This window comes from Podarcis muralis, chromosome 1 (assembly GCF_964188315.1).
Source record: "Podarcis muralis chromosome 1, rPodMur119.hap1.1, whole genome shotgun sequence".
NCBI lineage: Eukaryota > Metazoa > Chordata > Lepidosauria > Squamata > Lacertidae > Podarcis > Podarcis muralis.
In genome coordinates, this window is record NC_135655.1 from 38,469,817 (window position 1) to 38,491,134 (window position 21,318).

Here is a 21,318-nt window from a genome sequence, read left to right on the forward strand (position 1 = left end):
CATAGAATGAGCATGAACATTACCTTCTAGAAAAATAGGTGCCAGTACTGCGTACCCTTGAGTACCCCCGGGGGGAGCACTGCCTTTGGCCCACAGATTGCCACTGTGTATTGTTTATCTTACTGGAAGCCTGTGATGCCCGAATGGCACTGAAGGTAACAAGACTTCTCACGAGGCCTTCTCGGTGGTGTTGACTACCCTTTGGAACGCCCTCCCATCAGATATCAAGGAGATAAGTAACTATACAAGCTTTAGAAGACATCTGAAGGCAGCTCTGTTTAGGGAACTTTTTAATGTTTTATTATGTTTTTGTATATGCTGGAAACTGCCCAGAGTGGCTGGGGCAACCTAGTCAGATGGGTGGGGTATGACTACAATAAATAAAATTATTATTATTATACTGAGCTCTGTGCTATGTGGTTATTCAATGTGCCTTTGTTTATGTTCACTTCTCCAGTCGTTTTTTGCTACTCTTTCATCAAGTGTATTACTGCCTTGTTTCGACTGAACTGCACAGTTCACAATGTCCAGAAAGCTCCATTTACACTTTGGTTTAATTAAGTTTAAACTTCTGGGTTTGGATTCAACAGCCTGCATGTCACATCCTCTCACACAAGAGGATGCCCCAGGTTTTGCAGATTCATACCTCCAGCTGTGTTTAGAAAAACAGATTATAAATAAATAAGCACATATACAATAAATTGGTGCACCTTTGCTCTGCCAAATGCTAAATTATATGCAGACTGTTCTTTGAATTAGCCCTGAGTCCACTAATCCCTGAACATCTGGGATGACATTTTCTAAGGTTACACCTGGATTACAAAAACATGTTGTGTTCTGCCAGCTTGTGTTATATGTTCCCAGATACAATTTGTCTTATATAATTTATCGCTTGTACCTGCTTCTGGACCAGGTCTTAAAGATGACATGCATAACTTATTGTCTACCTTGAGGGAATTGATTCAATTCCCGGGCTTTTGAGTGCAAAGCTGCACAAATCAGCTTAACGATTCCATGAACAGTGAATAGAGAATACATATTCTGGCCTTCTTGGGGGGGGGGATATATTATTTTGTTGATCACACACTCTTTATTTTGGTTATTTCCTGTGCCCCTATTGCTTCTGCACTTTCCAAGTGTCTCGTCAGCCTGCCCTAGCTTTTGGGTACATCCCCTCCCTTTCTGTTGCTATAGTAACTAGGTTTACTCTTAATGTAGTACTATTTTTGGCCAATGGCCCAATTCATCAGCAAATCCCCTGTTTACTTTTTCCTTGTTATTGCTTAGTAATCTAGCATCAGAGCTAGATTGGAGAGAAGTCCAGCACTTTCACTAACAAAACTATTAGCATTTGCAAAAAGAAGGGCGGGGGAGGAAATCCCATTATATACTGTAGTGTAATCAGAAGATGCCAGAGCCAATGCAAGCTAAGTGATACTTCTGGACATAATTTAGGCAGCATTTCTTAGAAAATAAGGACTGACCCTGATTTATATATATATAAATATAAATATAAATAAGGCGGGAGCATTTGCCACCTTTGCCCCTGCTACATGACTCCCCCTTGGGTTGTATCCAAAGTAGAGCTCCACGGACAGCCCAGGTATTTCTGCTTGCACAAGGGAATGTTCTCTCCCTCTCTTCCCTCCTTCCTGTTCTCGGGCTCTTCCAGCCCTCTGTTGTATATCTGGTGAGAGTGCCGAGTATGTGCAGGGGGAGAAGAGAGGGGAAGCAGAAATCCTTGCCCTGGTGGGCTGAACTAGTTGCACATTGCCCATGGGCTCTTCAGAAAAGCCCTGCTGGACCAACCCAAATGCTCATCTATTCCAGCATCCTGTCCTCACTGTGGCCAACCAGATACCTATAGGAAACCTGCAAGCAGGACATGAGCGCAACAGCATCCTCCCCAGTTGGGCTCCACCGAATCTAGCATTCAGAGGCATACTGGCCCTCCTACTGGAGGTAATACACAATCATCATGGCTAGAAGCCATGGGCAGCCTTAAGCTCCATGATTTTTTTTCTAATCCCCTTTTAAAGTCATCTAAGTTGGTCATTACTCTATCGTGTGCTTGTGAATTTATTAATACTACTACTGCTACTACAACAACTGAATCTACATGTGTATCAAGGTAATTTACAAACATATAATGGAGGCAGCTAAAATGGTTTTAAAAAACAACAACAACAATGCATAAATAACTGGATAGGTTTAAAAATTAACTATGTGCTGGCTGAAGAAGTACATCTTCCAACCTTCAGCTTCTTTCGAAGACCCCAGGTTCTAGTGTTGTCACTAAGAGAATGTAAGCTTCCCAATAATCCCTGGAATTTATCTTTTTTGCAGCTGACACACACTGGTTTGACAGTTTCATTGAGCAATACACAAGATCTGTTTCCTTCACCACCAGTTCAGACCCCATAAGAGTATAGTGAAGTTGGGAATATTTTGCTCAAATTTACTTGGCCTAGCATACCTGAAGGAGCATCTCCACCCTGATCGTTTTGCCCAGACACTGAGGTCCAGTGCCGTGGGCCTTCTGGCAGTTTCCTCATTGCGAAGTTACAGGGAACCAGGCAGAGGGCCTTCTCGGTAGTGGCACCCGCCTGTGGAACACCCTCCCATCAGATGTCAAGGAAATAAACAACTATCTGGCTTTTAGAAGACATCAGAAGGCAGTTTAGGGATGTTTGATGTTTTATTATGTTTTTAATATTCTGTTGGAAGCCACCCAGAGTGGCTAGGGAGGCCTGACCAGATGGGCAGGGTATAGGAATAATTTGTTGTTGATGTTGTTGTTGTTGTTTACACATGTTTACATTGAATCACATCTGCCATTTTAATGCCCATTTACCAAGTTTTGAGAGATCCTTTTGGAACTCCTCACAATCACTTTTTTTCCTCACCACTCTGCACAATCTGGTGTCATCCGCAAACTTTGCCACATCACTGCTCAACCCTAAACTGAAATGATTTAAGAAGAGATTCTTTAAAGGCCTCTCAGCTGTAATTTATATCTGTCTTCCATCATCTCCAGCCGACATGGCCAATAGTCAGGAGTTATGGGAGGTGCAGTCCAACAATGTCTGGAGGTCCACAAGTTCCTGACCCTGCTCAAATCACTATCAGTTTATCACCAACCACTAAAATTCAGCACAATTCAAAAGACTCAAAGCACTTTGGGAAAACCCCCCAGGTCTGCAATGCATAGAAAAAGAAGATTCCATGACTGCAGGTTAATGTTCTTCGGGTGTTTGTTTGTTTGTTTTGTATAATGCCATTATCTGACATAAAGCTTTAATTTAATGGAGGCAACTAACAAGATCAATCCACATTCCCAATTATTATGCTGAAGTCTCTGCACTTAAACCAATTTAGTCCCATTAACGTCAATAGGACTACAATGGCTTAAAATCCTACTATTTCACCTTAGCTGGACTGTGGATCTGACCTTGAAAATGCTTAATGTAATTGTTACAAAACACAGCTGAACCTCCTCCTCTGTCGTATAGATAGATAGATATATAAGGTTGGCACATTCAGAGGAGATACATGGTCCTTGCAGACAGTATGTTAAGTGACTTATGTGAAATACTTGTATTGTACAGCGGTATTTCAGACAGTAGCAGCTACAGTAATCTAAGCAAAACCAGAGCCAAAGGAAGATTAATCCATCGCAGTTAGACGTTCTATTTTAAGCAGCGGGAGCAAATGTCTAGTGGCTGCACACACACTAAGCTTTCTGCAACACACTACTCCAGTTTGGTGCCTGATGAAAAGGAGCCCTGTAATGAATCTTAAGATCGTAACTCACGCTGTGCCTGTCACACTGGTGTTATTGGCATGCAGAGACTGCAGGGAGGACCATTTGGTTTTCACTTATTATTCTACAACACTTAACTATTTTTAGGAACTTTAAAAATAAGGCTTCTTCTCCTCCTTCCACCTGTGCAAAAGATGCAGAAGGCAATATTCCCTTCCAGAGCCAGACCCTTGCATTTCGCAGGGTGCCATTCCGGAATGACCCCTGACTTTACGGAGGACCTTTTTCAGAGGTGAGGGAGGAATGCTTCTGGAGGTGAAAACACCTATTTATATGCATAAATGCCACTTCCGTTGCTTTCCAGATTATGCTGATACGTCCCCAAATTCTTTGTGTTGGTGTCTCCTATGTCTGAAATATGCACATTTCACCAGTGCTCTTTTAAGGTACAACATGTTTCATTACTATTGTACACTTGGCCCTCTTTGTCATGAGCATGGAGCGGGTGGCGCTGTGGTATAAACCACTGAGCCTCATGGGCTTGCTGATCAGAAGGTCGGCAGTTCGAATCCATGCAACGGGGTGAGCTCCCAATGCTGTGTCCCAACTTCTGCCAACCTAGCAGTTCAAAAGCACACTAGTGCAAGTAGAGAAATGGATACCGCTGTGGCAGGAAGGTAAATGGTGTTTCCGTGCACTCTGGTTTCTGTCACGGTGTTGTGTTGTGCCAGAAGCAGTTTAGTCGTGCTGGCCACATGACCTGGAAAGCTCTCTGTGGACAAACGTCGGCTCCCTCAGCCTGAAAAGCAAGATGAGCACCACAACTCCATAGTTGCCTTTGACTGGACTTTACCTTTATCTTTATCATGAGCAGTTTTTGTGTACCCATGCTCCACCCTTTGCTGAGGCAATGCTTCTCGCTTTGAAAAGTAATTGAGTATAAAATGTACCATAAGCAGTGCCTTTCAGCCTTAGAATCACGGAGCATGATTGAGTCAAATTTAGGCACTTTAAAGTGACACTGTGTTCAATAGAGACACAGAAAAATGCCTTAGACCCATAGTCCATCCACCTCAGTATTGTCCACATGCACTGACAACGACCTTCTGGTATTATAGACAGAGGTCTCTCCCAAACCTACTTGGAAATGGCAGGGAATGAACCTGGGACCTTCTGCATGCATAGTGTAGGTGATGCTCCACAACTGAGCTACAACCTTTCCCTGTGTGGTTAACATAAGTTAACCAAGTAACTGAACCTCTCCAATGGGACCAAAGAGTGCTTGACTTCAGCTGGATCGTACCCATAGCTTGTAGCTAGCAGTTATGTAGGAGGATATGTTTAGAAATTGTTAAAGATAGACAAGGAACATCTACAGCCCAGAAGTTCTTGTAATGAAAGCAAAGATCAGAGACAGGGCCATTAGCAATGTTCCATCCTTTTGCAATGGAATGGATGCCAGCAGCGATGTATGATTAATGCCCTCAGACATTGGAGGGTTCTTTCTATTCTGAGGTAGTTACTTTAAATGTAAAGCCAGATAGACAGTGCTTGGATTGAGTGTGTCAGGGCTATGAAGATAGGGGAGAGGAAGATAAGCGGATTAAGGTGCACTTGTGACCTTTTCTTTGCACATATTTAGGGAAACAATTGTGAGAAAGTGTGTAAAAAAATTATATAAACTACCGTAAATAACAACTGGATACTCCCCCAAAGCAGTCAATAACAATCATTTGTAAGAACCTTTATCTAGATTATGTGTGTTATTTCAAAGCCAAATATCAAATTTAAAGGAAAAGGCAGTTGTGGTCATTGTGGTAACATTTGTAAACATAGTAAAACAGCTGTGTTGTGTTCTGATAAAGGTTGGGGGGGGGAGATATCTGGATTCAAAACTTGTAAGTGGCAGATGCACCTGTGAACATAGCTTTGTTGTTGTGAAGGTCTAGTATAAGGCTCCAATTTAAAGACTGAGATACTTTTGAGGGAGTTGTCTTGTGTGGTAAAGTCAGCCATCTACTCTCCTCACAGGGCTGCTTCAAGGGAGTGTATACCACCGCAAGCTCCTCAACAAAGAGCTGGGTAAAATTTTATTTCTTCGAGTTAGTTTGCAACCTTCACTGAAATCATAGAGTCATAGAATTGAAGAGCTGGAAGGGACTCTGAGAGTCATCTCGTACCCCTGGAAAGACACATCTAGAATTGTGCTGCACTTTCAATTGCCCATTTCTTGATGCCAAATGTGAGCTCCTTAGAAAGTCATGAGGCAGTCACGCATCACTCAAAAACAGCCAAATGGCAACCCTGCTAATACTCATAGCAGTATGGTTTGACTCTGTTTAGAAAAAAATACTTTATGGAGGAAATTAATACTGAGCAGAAGAAAAGCCCAAGCACTGCACACCGTATCTCTTCCTTAGTAAGCTAAGGGTTAATCCTGCTAAAGGAGCTGAGAATGGAATTCAGCGTCATGCAGGAAGGAGGGGCAAAAAGTTCTGCTCTGCCTGGATATTGCTTGCTTTATCTCTGAAGGGAAGAGATCTTTCTTAGCATTGCTATTAGTCTGACAGCACCGCTAGAGGGACCAACTCATGTTTAAGAGCTAGATGTAATCTGAATTGATCAACTTGACATGTCCCAAATGATTAATCCAAAGCACAGCATCCAATATTCCGAGTTCATCTAGCATATACCATTCTCTGTCTCTTTACCCCTGTCCCTGCCAGCCGCCATTTCCTTGCTAACTCTGTCCAAGGTAGGACCCCCCCTCCTGATATCCATCCTTCACAGGATATGCAGAAGTCTTTGACATGCAGCAGTGTTACATTGTCCAGATAGAAAATAAATGAATTGGTTTTGGAAATACCAGCAATGTACTTCGCAAATATCTTTTAAAAAACCAAGAAACCAAATTGCTTACTCCATGAGTCTTCTCTTCTGCGTAGAAAGGCAATTAGAAATGCGTTAGGACTTATTTAGCAATGTGTTCCCTTCATAGTTTAGACTCCATGGGATAGTCTGTAGTACTTTCAAAAAGAGCAGCTTACCCTGATATCTAGTGTGTACGTAACAGGTAGAAGGAGTCCTGTTGCTGTGGGTTGAGGAGTCAGAGCAGTGGCTGGAGGGGTCATAGAGTGACTTTGGGCAAATTGCCATCTCTAAGCGTAATGCTGCAATCCAATGCACTCTTATCTGGGAGTAAGCGCCACTGAACACAGTATGACCTACACTTGAGTGAATGCAATGGTGCAGCTGCGAGATTTTAGATGGCCACGCATGCTGCTTCAGTTGTGAACAACACACTTGACATATCCCTCCCCCCTCCCCATTCCCTGCTTTACATCCTTATTCACTTCTTCTGCATTCCTGATACATCAGAGCACAAAAACAAACAAGCCAAAGTTGCCAGCCCTGATAGAAAGAGAAATACTCTGACCACCTGAAGTTGCACATTGTAAATTCACTTACATCATAGCACCCATCATGACCACAGGAACAAAATGGGGCTTGCTTCTGCTGTCCTAATGCAGAACGCATTCATTTGGAAATAAGTGCCATTTTGTTGTAGAAAAGGAGAATATATTTTTCAAGGCGAAATAATGAAATGAGTGCCTGTAAACTGTATACATGCCTGGCCAGCTACCCCTCGACTGTAAACACTTCTGAAATTAAATTTCTGAAAACTGATAGGTCAGTGGTCTGGTTGCACACTCTGGTTTTCTCCTCCCTTCTCCCCACTGCACCCCACAGTTGTAGCATATAGGAGTGAGTTTATGGATACAATCATAAACTTAGAAAGGTAAGTACTACTAAAACAAATACTACTTACCGGTACTTCCAAACATGAATACATTGGAGGGTTCCAACACTGGGTTAAGGCAGGAGTGGAGACCCTTTAATGCTCCAGATGTTTTGAACTTCAGCTCCAACTCCCATTAGCTCCACCCAACATGTCTAATGGTCAGGGGGAAGGGAAAATGGAGCCCAGCAAAAGGTTCCCCAACCCTGATCTAAGATCCTGGTGATGTCCTTGGACCTTTCCATCAATCTAGGCTTAATGCTGGACCATAGGACATTGCTTTACGCCACTGGTCCATTGAGTTCAGAAGTATCTACATCAATAGGCAACAGCTCTCCAGAGTTTCAGATGGAAATCTTTTTTCATTCCTACCTGGAGAGACCAGAGATTGAACCTTGGACCTTCTATAGGCACTGGATGTTTTCTACCACTGAACTCCAGCCCTTTCCTGCTATTACTATAGATGTTGTGACGAATGATTGCCACTGCACAGCATACAATGGGGCCAGGATGGGGTTGTGGGGTTCTGGTCTAGCAGCATGGCATCCTAAGATCCATTTGGGTGGTCCAGCTAAAAATTTGTTGCCACAATTGTGCCTGTTTTGTCACCCAGTAATTTAGAGTTTCACAGTTCTGCTCCACTTGGCATAATGAAAATACTTTAAGGGCTGCTATGCAAAGCTTTGGTATACATAAAGGCCATCTTTGAGCTTGCATGTGTATGTGATTTTTAGGATTCCTGCATAACTGTGCACAAGGTTCTATCTAATTACTGCTTCTACATCAGGTTTGACCCTATCTGACAACATAAATGAGAGTTGAGAGAGGACCTATCTTTGCAATATTCCATCATAGAACTGATAAAAATAACACAGATGGTTCAAAGGTGTCGTTTTTCATATTTACCTGAGACTGTGCCTGGCATTCATTCCAGCTCATGACAAATAATGTTCTTCATCATCACAAGTGCTCCCACAGGAGAAACATTAAAGAAAGCTTGGTTTGAAGATGAAATAAATTTAAGTTTATATGTAGAAAGAAATAGAGAATTAAAGAAGACATGGCAACTCCAAAAAAATGTCAATTTTATGTTACAGATTCCAGTTGTACCTTGGAAGTTGAACGAAATCTGTTCCAGAAGTCCATTCGACTTCCAAATTTTCGGAAACCAAAGCGTGGCTTCTGATTGGCTGCAGGAAGCTCCTGCAGCCAATCTGAAGCCACAGAAGCCCCGTCAGATGTTCAGGTTCCAAAGAACGTTTGCAAACCAGAACACTCATTTCTGGGTTTGTGGCATTCAGGAGTCAAAACGTTCGACTTGCAAGGCGTTCAGGATCCAAGGTCCGACTGTATTGGGAAATGGAAGCCACCAAGTTAGGGAAGGCTGCACCTGATTATACTGCAAGCAGCCATCCTATGCTTCCATCCAGTTCATGCAACAACTTTCTCCCATCAGCAAATAAGTCCAAACAGTTCCCAAGGTCTTGAGTGAACACAACAAAACCACGAAATCTAAAATAGGAGGGAAAATGGGCAGAGAAAACAGGCAGGGAATATACTAGTAGCAGCCTGTGTGTTGAGGCAGAGCCCCCTTCCATCACCTCATCACTGCAGCTTACCTGGACAGGGCTGGGGTTGGGGTTTTGGTGGTGTCTGGGCACTGTGGGCACACCAGTGGCATTCCTATTGTTATGCCCATGCAGTCCCAACCTCAGAAATGTCCTGCCCTTCCTCAGCCACATCCTGATAAGTTGCATTGATGCTCCATATGGACTATTACTGGAATATGTATACCAGTTATGAATAGACAGATTGACCTGAAGCTTCCACATACTGTGTAAATCTTCCTCGCAAACTTCATGTTTAACATTTATAATGCCAACAGCTAAGCACTTTGAAGGGTTTCACCTTCACCAAATGCCTATGAGGCACAGTTATTATTATGGCTACCTGAAAGCTTCCCATTTTAAAAGATGACAGACACCAAGAAGATACAGTGGTACCTCATGCTACATACGCTTCAGGTTACATACGCTTCAGGTTACAGACTCCGCTAACCCAGAAATAGTACCTCGGGTTAAGAATTTTGCTTCAGGATGAGAACAGAAATTGTGCTCCGGTGGCGCACAGCAGCAGGAGGCCCCATTAGCTAAAGTGGTGCTTCAGGTTAAGAACAGTTTCAGGTTAAGAACGGACCTCCGGAACAAATTAAATACTTAACCCAAGGTACCACTGTATTCAATAAATAAAGGCACAAATACACTACAAAATGAGCAGCGTGAACAAAAAGTGTCACAGCACAAGCTTACCTTTTAGTACTTGGGTACATAAAGAGCTGCCACAGATTGTTTTTGTTACCGTTCTAATTTAAAATGAATGATTAGCAGGGGGAGGAGGAGAAAGCCAAGCTGCCTTCCTCCCTTCTCCACTCGCCATGCAGTTGCCAGGCCAACTGTGGTGACAGCTGATTGGCTGGCCGCCCAGTTCTTCTATCTTCTTTAGTCTCGTGACTGACATGGCATGGTGCGAAATGTTGTTCCATGAGCAGCTGGCATGAAGTCCAAAGAGGAAACCCCTTAAAGACGGCCTAGACAAGGTGTGGGGGTGGGAAGCATTGGTGGAAGTTACATCTGTTGTCTGTCATAGTAATATGTCCTTTAAAAAAATGTTACAAGCGAAAGCTAGTCTAAATGAACTTCTAAAGGTTTATTCATACCACATGATATATTAGAATAGTCTAGGACACATCAGTATATTCTAGATTTTACCACACAATTGACTGTTGGTGTATTAGGACCTCTAAAATCTAGTTTGGTGCACAGGACCTCAGATCTGCATTTCTCAAAGCTATGGGTCCAAGAGTTGGGTTTACCCTTCTTTGGACCTGTTTTTTTAAAAAAACAAAAACAAAAACCCCAAACTAGATGTGGCTCAACTTGTATTTGACTGGTTGCTAAACAAATAAAGAATTCTTGTCATTTCACCTGGGTTAAAGGGGAAGTTTCACAGACCTATAAAAGGTTAGCTCTGAGTGGACTTTTTCCATATTCCATCAGATTCCAAATTTACCTCACATCTACCCCATGGATATCTGCTGGACACCTAACAATCTAGCATCATCATCATGATGGCTTCTGTATCCACCACCTAATGGCATCACTTCAAAATACATGAGGGCTTAAGGCCTCTGCACCTATAACTTGTGCACCCTCTTACCCCAAAGCCCATATTACTTTTCTGAGGTGGGAGCAGCAAAGATTCTTTCCAGATTTCGGGGGGTGCAGGTTGTACAAATGCCTTTGATATTCCCCAGACACATGTAGTCTATTCAAGGCATCATGGAAATTGCTAAGCTCAGGAGTCCTGGATCTTCTGACAAGGGTAAATGAAACCCAGATAAACACGAGAGTAGCCCAAAGCCTTGTTCACACTCTGTTCAGTTGGAAAGGAAAAGGCAATCTGGATATGGTGGCGGATTTTTCACTGGATTCTTCCTAGGTGATCAATCAAGAGCTCACCTCCTGCTATCTGCTTTCTTCTTCTTGCCATCTGTTTATCTGAATGTGCATGGCACCAAATTGCCTAACTATCCTGAAAGGCAGTTTCAACAATGCACATGTCTCATTAATCACTCAGAATGAAGGTGAGGGAACTGGAAGAAAGGGTGGCAAACAAATAAGAATAAGGGCACTGATCTATACAATATTTACAAAGTTATTGGTGACTTGTGCAAGTAATATTGAACAGTGCGGGTCCATGCATGCCCCTAATATCTACACCCAAGCTGAAGATATAATTCCAAGAAGACTTCATATCACATCAGCGCCTGCCCTCCCCGAACTTCTAATTAGGAGGTTAAAACACTGGTGGCTACACATGTGTTTCTGTCAGTATGATCCTTAACACCAGCTGTATTCCAACAGTGAGGTTTCTGAGCACGTCATAGCCACAGCTGAGCCACACAGGGATCAAGGTTGTGCTGACACACTGATCTGTTTTTAGAAGGGGAAACAATGCGTTTACTCTTCTGACAGAAAATAAAAAGATGTGGGGAACAATGACTGGAAAATTAGGAACGTTTAAGTCCCATTAATTTCAGAGGGAGAGTTAAATTATTGTATGTGTTGTCTGTTACATTTTACTTCACCTTTTGCTTTTGTACATCACTCTGTCCGCCTAAGGGAGTAAGAGCAAGATTTTTAAAAAGGATTTAAATAAATACATATATACATGCCTAAAACTCTCCCATTGAAATCAGTGGACTGCAATTCCAGACTCTTAGGCTTTGGTAGGGCGTGTCTAAATACAGTGGTGCCTCGCAAGACGAAATTACGGTAATCCGTTCCGCGAGTCTCTTCGTCTTGCGGTTTTTTCGTCTTGCGAAGCACGGCTATTAGCGGCTTAGCGGCTTAGCAGCTATTAGTGGCTTAGCAGCTATTAACGGCTTAGCGGCTTTAAGAAAAAGGAAACAAACTCGCAAGAACTTGCAAGACGTTTCGTCTTGTGAAGCAAGCCCATAGGGAAATTCGTCTTGCGGAACGACTCAAAAAACGGAAAACCCTTTCGTCTAGCGAGTTTTTCGACTTGCGAGGCATTCGTCTTGCGGGGCACCACTGTATTCAAGCTCAGGATAAAGAAAGGCTTGACTCTTTCCTGCAAGTTCATTACTCTCTATTATACTGGACGCAAGTGGCAAGTGCTGACAGGATTGATGCTAAAATGAGGCCACTAAGAAGCAAGTGTGTGGTCTCAGAATCCTCAGGGGAAATTGGAGTTTGTGAAAGTACAAACTATTTTTAAAAAGAAAGTACAAACTATTTTAAAAAAAGAGGAAGAAGAAGAAGAAGAAGAAGAAGAAGAAGAAGAAGAAGAAGAAGAAGAAGAAAGGAAACATTTGGAAAATGCCTAGTGGCATGCTCAATAACCACAAAATATTGAATTCCAATGGAAAAAGAAAAATATAGGAATGCCATGCTTGAGTTCCTCACCCTTACAGAATCTTGAGAGAGGGCATGGCTAGAATCCCTGGCCAAAGCACAATGGATACACTGAAACAATTTGTTGCAGGTACAAATTGTGTTTATCTAGTTGTCAGGAAGCATGTATGAATCCAGTTTAATTATTGTATGGCTTTGGCTACAATCCTCAAAGCTCAACCAAAATTCAGATAAAATTTAATTAGTTAATTCAAATGAGGACACTGTGATCTCAATGGGCAAAAAATTATTTTTAAAGTCATTAATGGGGAACATTTCTCATTTAAAAGAAAATACCTTAAAAGTTAAGCACATCAAAACAGGGCTGTATTGTAAGCTTTGCTAAAACAGAGACAGAAATCTTAGCTGCCCAATATTTTTATATTTTTTTTGCTTAGCACTAGCTGGATTTTGTCAGCTAGGGCAGAAAACTGCTGACATTCTGCTGCAGAAGCTAATCCTTTAAACAAAAGAAGGTGAATAGCTTGGTTTCCTGGTCCTTCCTAGAAGACTCAGCATTCAGAAAAGGGAAGAGATGAATAAGCTTTCCATTTGCTTTCTGTGAAGTGAAGTTACCATCCGCGGACTAAAGTTACAGATTTTTTTTTGATTTTTTTTAAAGAGGAAAAAGGAGAGAGAAAGCTTCCTTCCTTTAACTCTGCTGATGTAACAGCAAACCACTTAGCAAGATATTGAGCCAAGATCTGCAGCCTCCTGCGCTGCTACCGTAGCTTTCTGTAGCTACAGCACAAACAAATAATGTCAGGGCAGCAATTCATCTTGTGGGCCTGTTTCTGCTTACTAATCACTGGGGAAATCTCCCTGTAACTTTATAATCTGTATCTTGAAAGTGTTTAGAGAAATGATTCAGTTGAATTTTCTGCTTTGGGGCAACACTATTTCATTATGCATTATGGATTCCCATGTGTATTAGAAATAGAATTGTAACCGGGACTCTATGCAGTTCAGTCAGGTAATCCTGTCTATCCTTGTTTACTTCACCCCCAAAGGTACTCTCCTCCATTGTCTCCTAGGATAGACAGATCCCGACAACAAACAAACCAACACCAACAAATTAAGCTCAACTCAATCCCACCTGAATTCGTTCATCCTTCCTTATAAGCCATATTTTACCTTCCAGAGCTCCACTGTCTGAAATACTAAACACAACCAGGGCTGTCTTTACCCGGGAGTGCAAGGGGTGTGGGGCACCGGGCTCTGAATTCTGAGGGGTACCAGGCGCCCGCCGCTGAAACCGCCTGAGCTCTTAACTATCAACCTGCTATGAAATAATAAATAATTTTAATCAAGTTAGGAAAACAAAGCACATATATACAGTGGTACCTCAGGTTAAGTACTTAATTCGTTCCAGAGGTCCATTCTTAACCTGAAACTGTTCTTAACCTGAAGTACCACTTTAGCTAATGGGGCCTCCTGCTGCTGCCGCCACGCCGCTGGAGCACAATTTCTGTTATCATCCTGAAGCAAAGTTCTTAACCTGAGGTACTATTTCTGGGTTAGCGGAGTATGTAACCTGAAGCCTATGTAACCCGAGGTACCACTGTACCTAGGTATTACCGAAATGTATACCTACTTTTTCGCTACAGGACTTTCGACTTTGTGCGCCCATTTACCAAAAACGCACCGCACCAGCGGCGGCGCTTCTATTTCACAACGGTGGTGCTTGTCAGACTCAACCACGGCGTTTGTCATTCTCACTGTGCCATGCACGCAAAATTAACTAAATTTGGGGGCGCTGGGTGGATCTTTGTACCCCTGCGGCGCATATGTTAAAGACGGTCCTGAACACGACACACTGCACATTCTGGGTATGAAGAGCAAAGACAAATGCCTGATTGTCATTATATTTTAATTGCCTGGCACCTTCCTTCCACCACCGAGCAGATCGCACTAGTACCAGTAACATTTCTTCTCATAAATTAACATGCATAAATGTGACAGGAGATTTTCCTTCCAGCCTCAGCTGCGGGGACATGTATATATATTGGAGCAGGAGGCTCTTTCCACCAGGGCTTGTCTACTTTTGCAGTGCAAGAGAACATGGCATACTGCAGATCTTCTCTCAATCGCTTTGGGAGATGTTACCTTAGATATAACTCCTTATGACTAACCCCATTGGGGAATGTTATTGTCAGTTCACAGGTGATCCATCCTCTCAGCATACTTGCCAATGCAATGGTAACAAGGGCCAAGAGGTAAGAAAATAATGAGAGAATCATCTCACTGCAGCTCTCTTGCTCTGATACATCCTTTGCAAGGTAGCAGAGTTTGCATATTCATCACGCCTAATTAAGTCCAATTTTGTCTCATGGCCTCTGATACTAACTCAGAATAGCTCAGCAGGCACTCTAGGCTAAGGATGGGGAAGAAATATGAGTCGGTTCACATTGAAAGGCAAACCTGCCCAATTCATACTTTTCAAAACAATATGCAGGCTGACACACCACCATTCTTCAGAATTCATGCTTATCTGAATCTTGCAATGCAGGCATCAGGCTCCTGGGACTTGGCTCCCCCAGCCTTTTTTTGGCCATAGATAAGCAGGACAAAGCGAAAAGAGTCCCTTACCATTTAAAGAGTCTTTAATGATCACAGCAAAAGAACAAAGCATCTATTCTTGGAATTAAGGTGTTCCCAATTAAGGATTCCACCCACTTCCCCCCCAGTCACTTCCGTCTTGCAACCTGGTCTCACAACCACCCTGCTTTTTGTGTAGCCCCCTTATCTGCTCTATGTGACCTTGGACTGATAGGCTGAAAACTTTCCAGTGAGAGACAGTCTGTTAGCACTCTCTCTTCCTGTTTTTCTTCACTTTGCTGTTCACCCCCCAGTTCTTCCCAACTTTTGTCTTCAGAACTATGCCCCTCTGCAAACCACTGTTCCAAATCTATACTGCTCCACTCCTCCTGGGCAGCTTCAGGATCCTTGTCAGCAGCAGCAGGAGGGGGAGGTTCCTACCATTCCTCATCAGAGCATTACTCCTCAGCCTGGTCTCTGACAGCAGGTCTGCAACCAAACAATGTTTACAAAAATGCATGTATTAGGGCAGGGATGTCCAACACATTGATCGCGATCTACTGTTTGATCCCTGTGAGGTTTTGGTAGATCGTAGTCAATCGCTGGCCCCCTTTCCAGCCCCAGCTCCTCTCCCTGCGCAGGCCTCTATTGTTGCAGAAGGGAAGCCGGAGTTTAGAAACGGAGGCTGTTATCTGCCAACAATCGTAAGGTTAGTGGCTGCTTATATTCGTCCCTCAGAAGAGCTGCAAAAAATCCCAGACCCCCCAAAAAAACTTTGAGATTGCAGTCTCTCAGGAGTTGGCCACCCCTGTATTAGGGGAAAGTGTGCATAAAAAATGAATATATTAGAGGAAGTAATATACAAAAATGCTTCGTGTTAGGGAAAATTGCTTGCAAAAAAATATGTATATCAGTCAAAACTACCTACAGAAATGAGTTTATTCTGAGAAATTTGTACTACAAGGCTGGTGGATTTTCACGAACATTTTTAATGAAAAAAATCACAAATTGCTGCAGTAATATGGAGAACTCAACTTAAGACTGGAAAAAATAAGATCCTTTAATTCGTAGCCAATCCTGTTTTTGAACAGTTGCATTGGTTGCCAATTTACTTCCAGGCAATGTGCTCACAATAGTGCATAAAGCCCTAAATCAGTGGTTCCCAAACCTTTTCAGCCCACCACCCCCTTAGTTCCATAAACTCATCCTTCATGCCCCCTACCCTACCCTATAAAAAGATAGGGGTTTTTTGTTGTTGTTGTTTGGTGGGGGGAGGTGGAAGTGAAGTTGAATAAAGGTAAAGGTAAAGGTAAAGGTACCTCTGCCTGTACGGGCCAGTCTTGCCAGACTCTAGGGTTGTGCGCTCATCTCACTCTATAGGCCGGGAGCCAGCGCTGTCCGCAGACACTTCCGGGTCACGTGGCCAGCGTGACAAGCTGCATCTGGCGAGCCAGCGCAGCACACGGAAACGCTGTTTACCTTCCTGCTAGTAAGCGGTCCCTATTTATCTACTTGCACCCGGGGGTGCTTTCGAACTGCTAGGTTGGCAGGCGCTGGGACCGAGCAGTGGGAGCGCACCCTGCCGCGGGGATTCGAACCGCCGACCATGCGATCGGCAAGTCCTAGGCGCTGAGGTTTTACCCACAGCGCCACCCGCGTCCCATGAAGTTGAATAAAAGTGCTTATCAAATATCTCCCTACTAACTCACTTCAGGAGCACATTTGTCAGGTATCCCCTTCATGTTCTATAATATGCCCAGGAAAGGATATAGACCATATGAACATATGTCACTGCAGGATACATTAAAGGTCATCTAGTTGGGAAGTAGAGAAGGTTGGATCAAGAATTTTACTTATTATGGATTTATTAATTTTCTATACTGCCTCTCATCTGTGAATCACTGGGTGGTTTATGATATAAAAACACAAAAATGCACAAACAAAACCAATACCTGCCCACCCAAAAAAATCATATCTTCACTGCTGTCAGCATGAACCATACTGAAAGGAACCACGCAATCCACACCTGAATTTGGATGCGGCTTTGTATCATGTGCCTAGCATTGCTTTGCCCCAATCTCTGTGTATGTAGAAACCCATTTTGCTTCAGAATGGATTAGCAAGCATATTGCTTGTTTGTTTTGAAATGAACGTCACTTCTGTGCCACCAGTCCCACGCTGTAGAAATTCTACCACTCAGTGAATGAATTCTTATGCTCACTTACACGGGAGTAGGTCACCCTGAAGTAAACTGGATTTACTTCTGAGTATGCGTGGAGGTGGCCAATTGGAAGCCTTTGCGATGAAGTTCCTTCATTTTCATGAAACATCATTTGGCACTGCAGTCCTGTACAAGTGCTTAGCAGTAATCAGGGCCATGGCATGAAAAATTGCAGTGATTAAAGATGATTAAAACTAGAAGCATTGTTCTTTTCCTTACTGCCATTGGTTCTTTGCATTGCAACCAGAGTGCATGTTCCACTGTATCACTTTGGCTGTGATGCTGCTTAAACTGAGTCATCTCAGGTGATCTATATTTAGCTGTACTGAGAAAGAGAGAGGGAGGGAGAGAGGGAGGGAGGGGGAGCTATTGCTGTCTTTGAAGACAATAGTTAAAATACTATCAACAGCAGTATGATCAGGATAAGACTGATCATTTGAATTGCACGTCCATCTGGTTTGAAAACAGATTTTTAAGAATCCTTATGTGTAAGCACTGGAATATCTCATAAGGCCATTTTACAGACAAAGATTCACATCTCTTTCTGTTCTGAATCAGCAATTTTCTTCCTTTCTTTCAAAAAATGTTACTTTATAATCTGGAGCTGCTAAGAAGCTTATGCTGCCCTCTTGTTTCTATGGACCACCTGCTAAGCTGAATCTGGATTTTATATATTACTTCTCTCTCTCTCTCTCTCTCTCTCTCTCTCTCTCTCTCTCTCTCTCTCTCTTGCTTTCTGATTAAATGCTACAGTATTCAATCTAGATTTCATTCACATAGCTTTCTTCCTTGTTACTATTTACATTACAATAAAATAGTTTTAAGTATTTTGCTTATAAAATATCTAAAGATACTCTGTCCACAGAATACAATAAATAAAGCAGGTTTGCCATAGGCTTGCAGTCTTTAAGAGATGTAAAACACAAGGAAAGGTGGTGGTTCTGAAATCTTCCTTGGGTACCCCTTCTATTTTATGAACTTTTTATTTAGAGAAACAAGCTAAAGATGTGGGAAAGTGACTTCTGTAAAAAATAAATAAATCCCAGCTTCAGAATGAGTAGACAGACAGGACAGTTGATAAGATGACTGCAGACTGATAGCCTTATGTCATTGCTGTTTGTCTGTTTTGTTCTAACCAATATCGTTGGTATATTTTGTTTTGTGAGCTGCCTCAGGGACCAGGGGGGGGGGGGAATTTAGTGTGTAAAAATGAATTTAATTTAATTTAAAGAAATTCAGGGAGCAGCACAGGTCTCAGTAAAACTCTGTTCCTCCCTACAAGCACCACTGGCTGTGTCCAGTTCTTGACATACATTTATTTATGTTTCCATCTAGCATAGGACAAACTGCCATTGAGGATGAGCCTGCCATTGACAAGACCAGGGTTTGAGAGATGCAGTAAACACAGGTCAATCATCTTGGATATAAACAGGCCACAACTTTATTGATTGCAGATGTCAGTAGGTTTGGGCGTAGGCATGGGGGTATTCACCCTGAATCAGCCAGCCCATCTGTCTGCTGATTGCTGTGGTAGAGTCGATCATGAGTTATGACATACATTGGGGCAACCCCTGCACGATTGCCACCTGGGGGGAAGCATTGTCCCCTGGACCCCTTTAATGGGGTAACCCAATTCTTTGGTGGGGGATCCCCCAACTCCCACCCTTGGTCTGGACTAAGGATCCAACCCAATGCCTTATCCACTGACAAGTTGTGATAATTGCCACAAGGTAGGCAAAACCCCCTGAAATCCCAATGATTCTGGAAGAAAAAATCCTGCCTGGCCCCAAATATGGTGACTGAATGTTTCATTGGCCAAGTCGAAACATAAATACTGTATTGGGTGGGACCCGCTTGGACTGAGCTGTTGGGGCCAGTCACCACCCTTTCTTGGACCAAACCAAAAACTGAGAGCAGGAGTTTTCCCTCAGGTCCACCCCCCAGACCCTACCCAATGGCCCATCTGTGATTGGTTGGGCTGTGGGCAGCTTCGATCAGCCCCCTGCAGCCACTAAAGGAAGACATGATGTCCCCTGCCGGCCGTGTGGGACCCCCAAGGTGCAACTGCCACTCCCCCAGAGAAGAGGTGAGCAGTCTTTATATATAGACAGATCAACAGTCCCTATAGCTCAGCATTGTCTACACTGATTGGCAATAGTTTCCAGACAAGGAATCTTTCCCAGCCATAACTGGAAATGCTGGTGATTGAAGCTGGTACCTTCTGTATGCAAAGCAGATGTTCTACCACTGAGTTACACTTCATTCCCGAATCCCCCGTTACATGTGCACTGAAACACTCCAGCACAGACCAGCATAAGACGAGTCTGCTAGATCAGGCCAATGACCAATCTAGTACAGCGTCCTGTTCTCACAGTGGCCAGCTGGATGCTTGTGGAAAACCTTCAAGAAGGATCCAAGCACTCACCCCTCCTGTGGTCTCTAGCAACTGGTATTCATAAGAATTGCCGCCCTCTGTGTAGGCAGAGCATAGCCATCATGGCTAGTAGCCATTGATAGCCTCCTCAAGGTCTTTATGTGCAACTGTCATTTGCCCTCTGCGGCCCTTTGCCTCACAAGTTACTCTTGGCCTGGAGCACAGAGAGGCCAGTGACAGCAGTGTGAGGACACAGGAGGTGCACAGGAGGTCCCAGACTGTGTTATGGATAGCGCACTATGCTGTGTATATAACTGTGCATGTGCACCAAAGGAGAGCAGGAAAAGAAGAGGGCTCCTTTTCCTTTCAGCATAATTATTGTTTGCATTTCAGCATACAGACCCCCCCAAGTGTCCCTATTTTCCAGGGACATCCCTGATTTAGAGAAGCCGTTCCTGATTTGATCCCAGAATTTCCTGCTTTTCCTTAGGACGTCCCTATTTTCACTGGAGAAATTTTGGAGGGTATGGAGTTATCTGACCCCCTGAACCATTTTAAGGCAATTCTGTATAGGGAAGTCTTTTTAATGTTTAATGTTTTATTATGTTATATATATATATATATACATGACTGTGGCAACCCAGCAAGATGTGTGGGGTATAAGTAGTAAAATTATCATTATGTAATGGGGCGTCCCTGTTTTCATTGGGGAAATGTTAGAGGGTATGAGCATAATTTATTACTGTTTGCATTTCCTTACTGCTCTCCTATCATGGGGACCCATGGAAGTAAACAGCATAAAAATGCAATCCAGAAATAACTGAAACATTTATACAATGCATCTCTAACATCTGATATAAGAAGGTATTTTTAAAAAGATTTCCCCCAAAAATAATGTAAATAAAGAAATTTCCAGATGTCATTAACAATAAAAATATTCCATCAATTCTGATTTAAATGTATAGATTAATATCGGCAATCCATATGTCCAAATAGGTATTCAAACAAAACTGATGAGTATAAATGATACCTTAAAATGTAGGGAGGTTGGGGGGGGTGTCAAATCACACATAATACAAGACTTCTTGGGCTTTCTACACTTTTGTAAAATATTACTTTAAACTTTAAAACAGATTCTGTAACGTGTGTTATCTCCTCTTGCCTCCTACACCTGGTACAGTGGTACCTCAGGTTACATATGCTTCAGGTTATAGACGCTTCAGGTTACAGACTCCGCTAACCCAGAAATAGTACCTCAGGTTAAGAACTTTGCTTCAGGATGAGAACAGAAATTGTGCTACAGCGGCAGCAAGAGGCCCCATTAGCTAAAGTGGTGCTTCAGGTTAAGAACAGTTTCAGGTTAAGAATGGACCTCCAGAACAAATTAAGTACTTAACCCGAGGTGCCACTGTAGTAAGTTGGGGCTGGGATATTAGAGGGGGAAATAGTTACTCTCCCAATTCCACTTGCACCAATAAAAGAATCAGAGCCCTCTGTGCCTGCTTTAAAAAAACAAACAAAACATTGAGATATCTAGTCTGGACCTTCATACATGTGACAAGACCCTTGGTTCTGAACCTAGTGAGGTAAATAGGTTAGAACACACCATCAGATTCCCACCCATTCTGGGAAACACCATGAGAGGTA

The 21,318-nt window shown here is 42.8% G+C and overlaps 1 long non-coding RNA gene across 1 annotated transcript in view; it reads right to left on the minus strand.

The window, feature by feature from the left end:
* Positions 1–9,996, minus strand: part of LOC144327303 (uncharacterized) — a 34,650-nt gene extending 24,654 nt beyond the window's left edge. Inside the window, exons 1-2 of the long non-coding RNA XR_013392363.1 lie at positions 9,872–9,996; positions 8,469–8,558 (exon numbers count right to left, since the gene is read on the minus strand). This is a non-coding gene — a long non-coding RNA (uncharacterized LOC144327303). The remainder of the gene's footprint in view (positions 1–8,468; positions 8,559–9,871) is intronic.
* Positions 9,997–21,318: the final 11,322 nt, after the last annotated feature.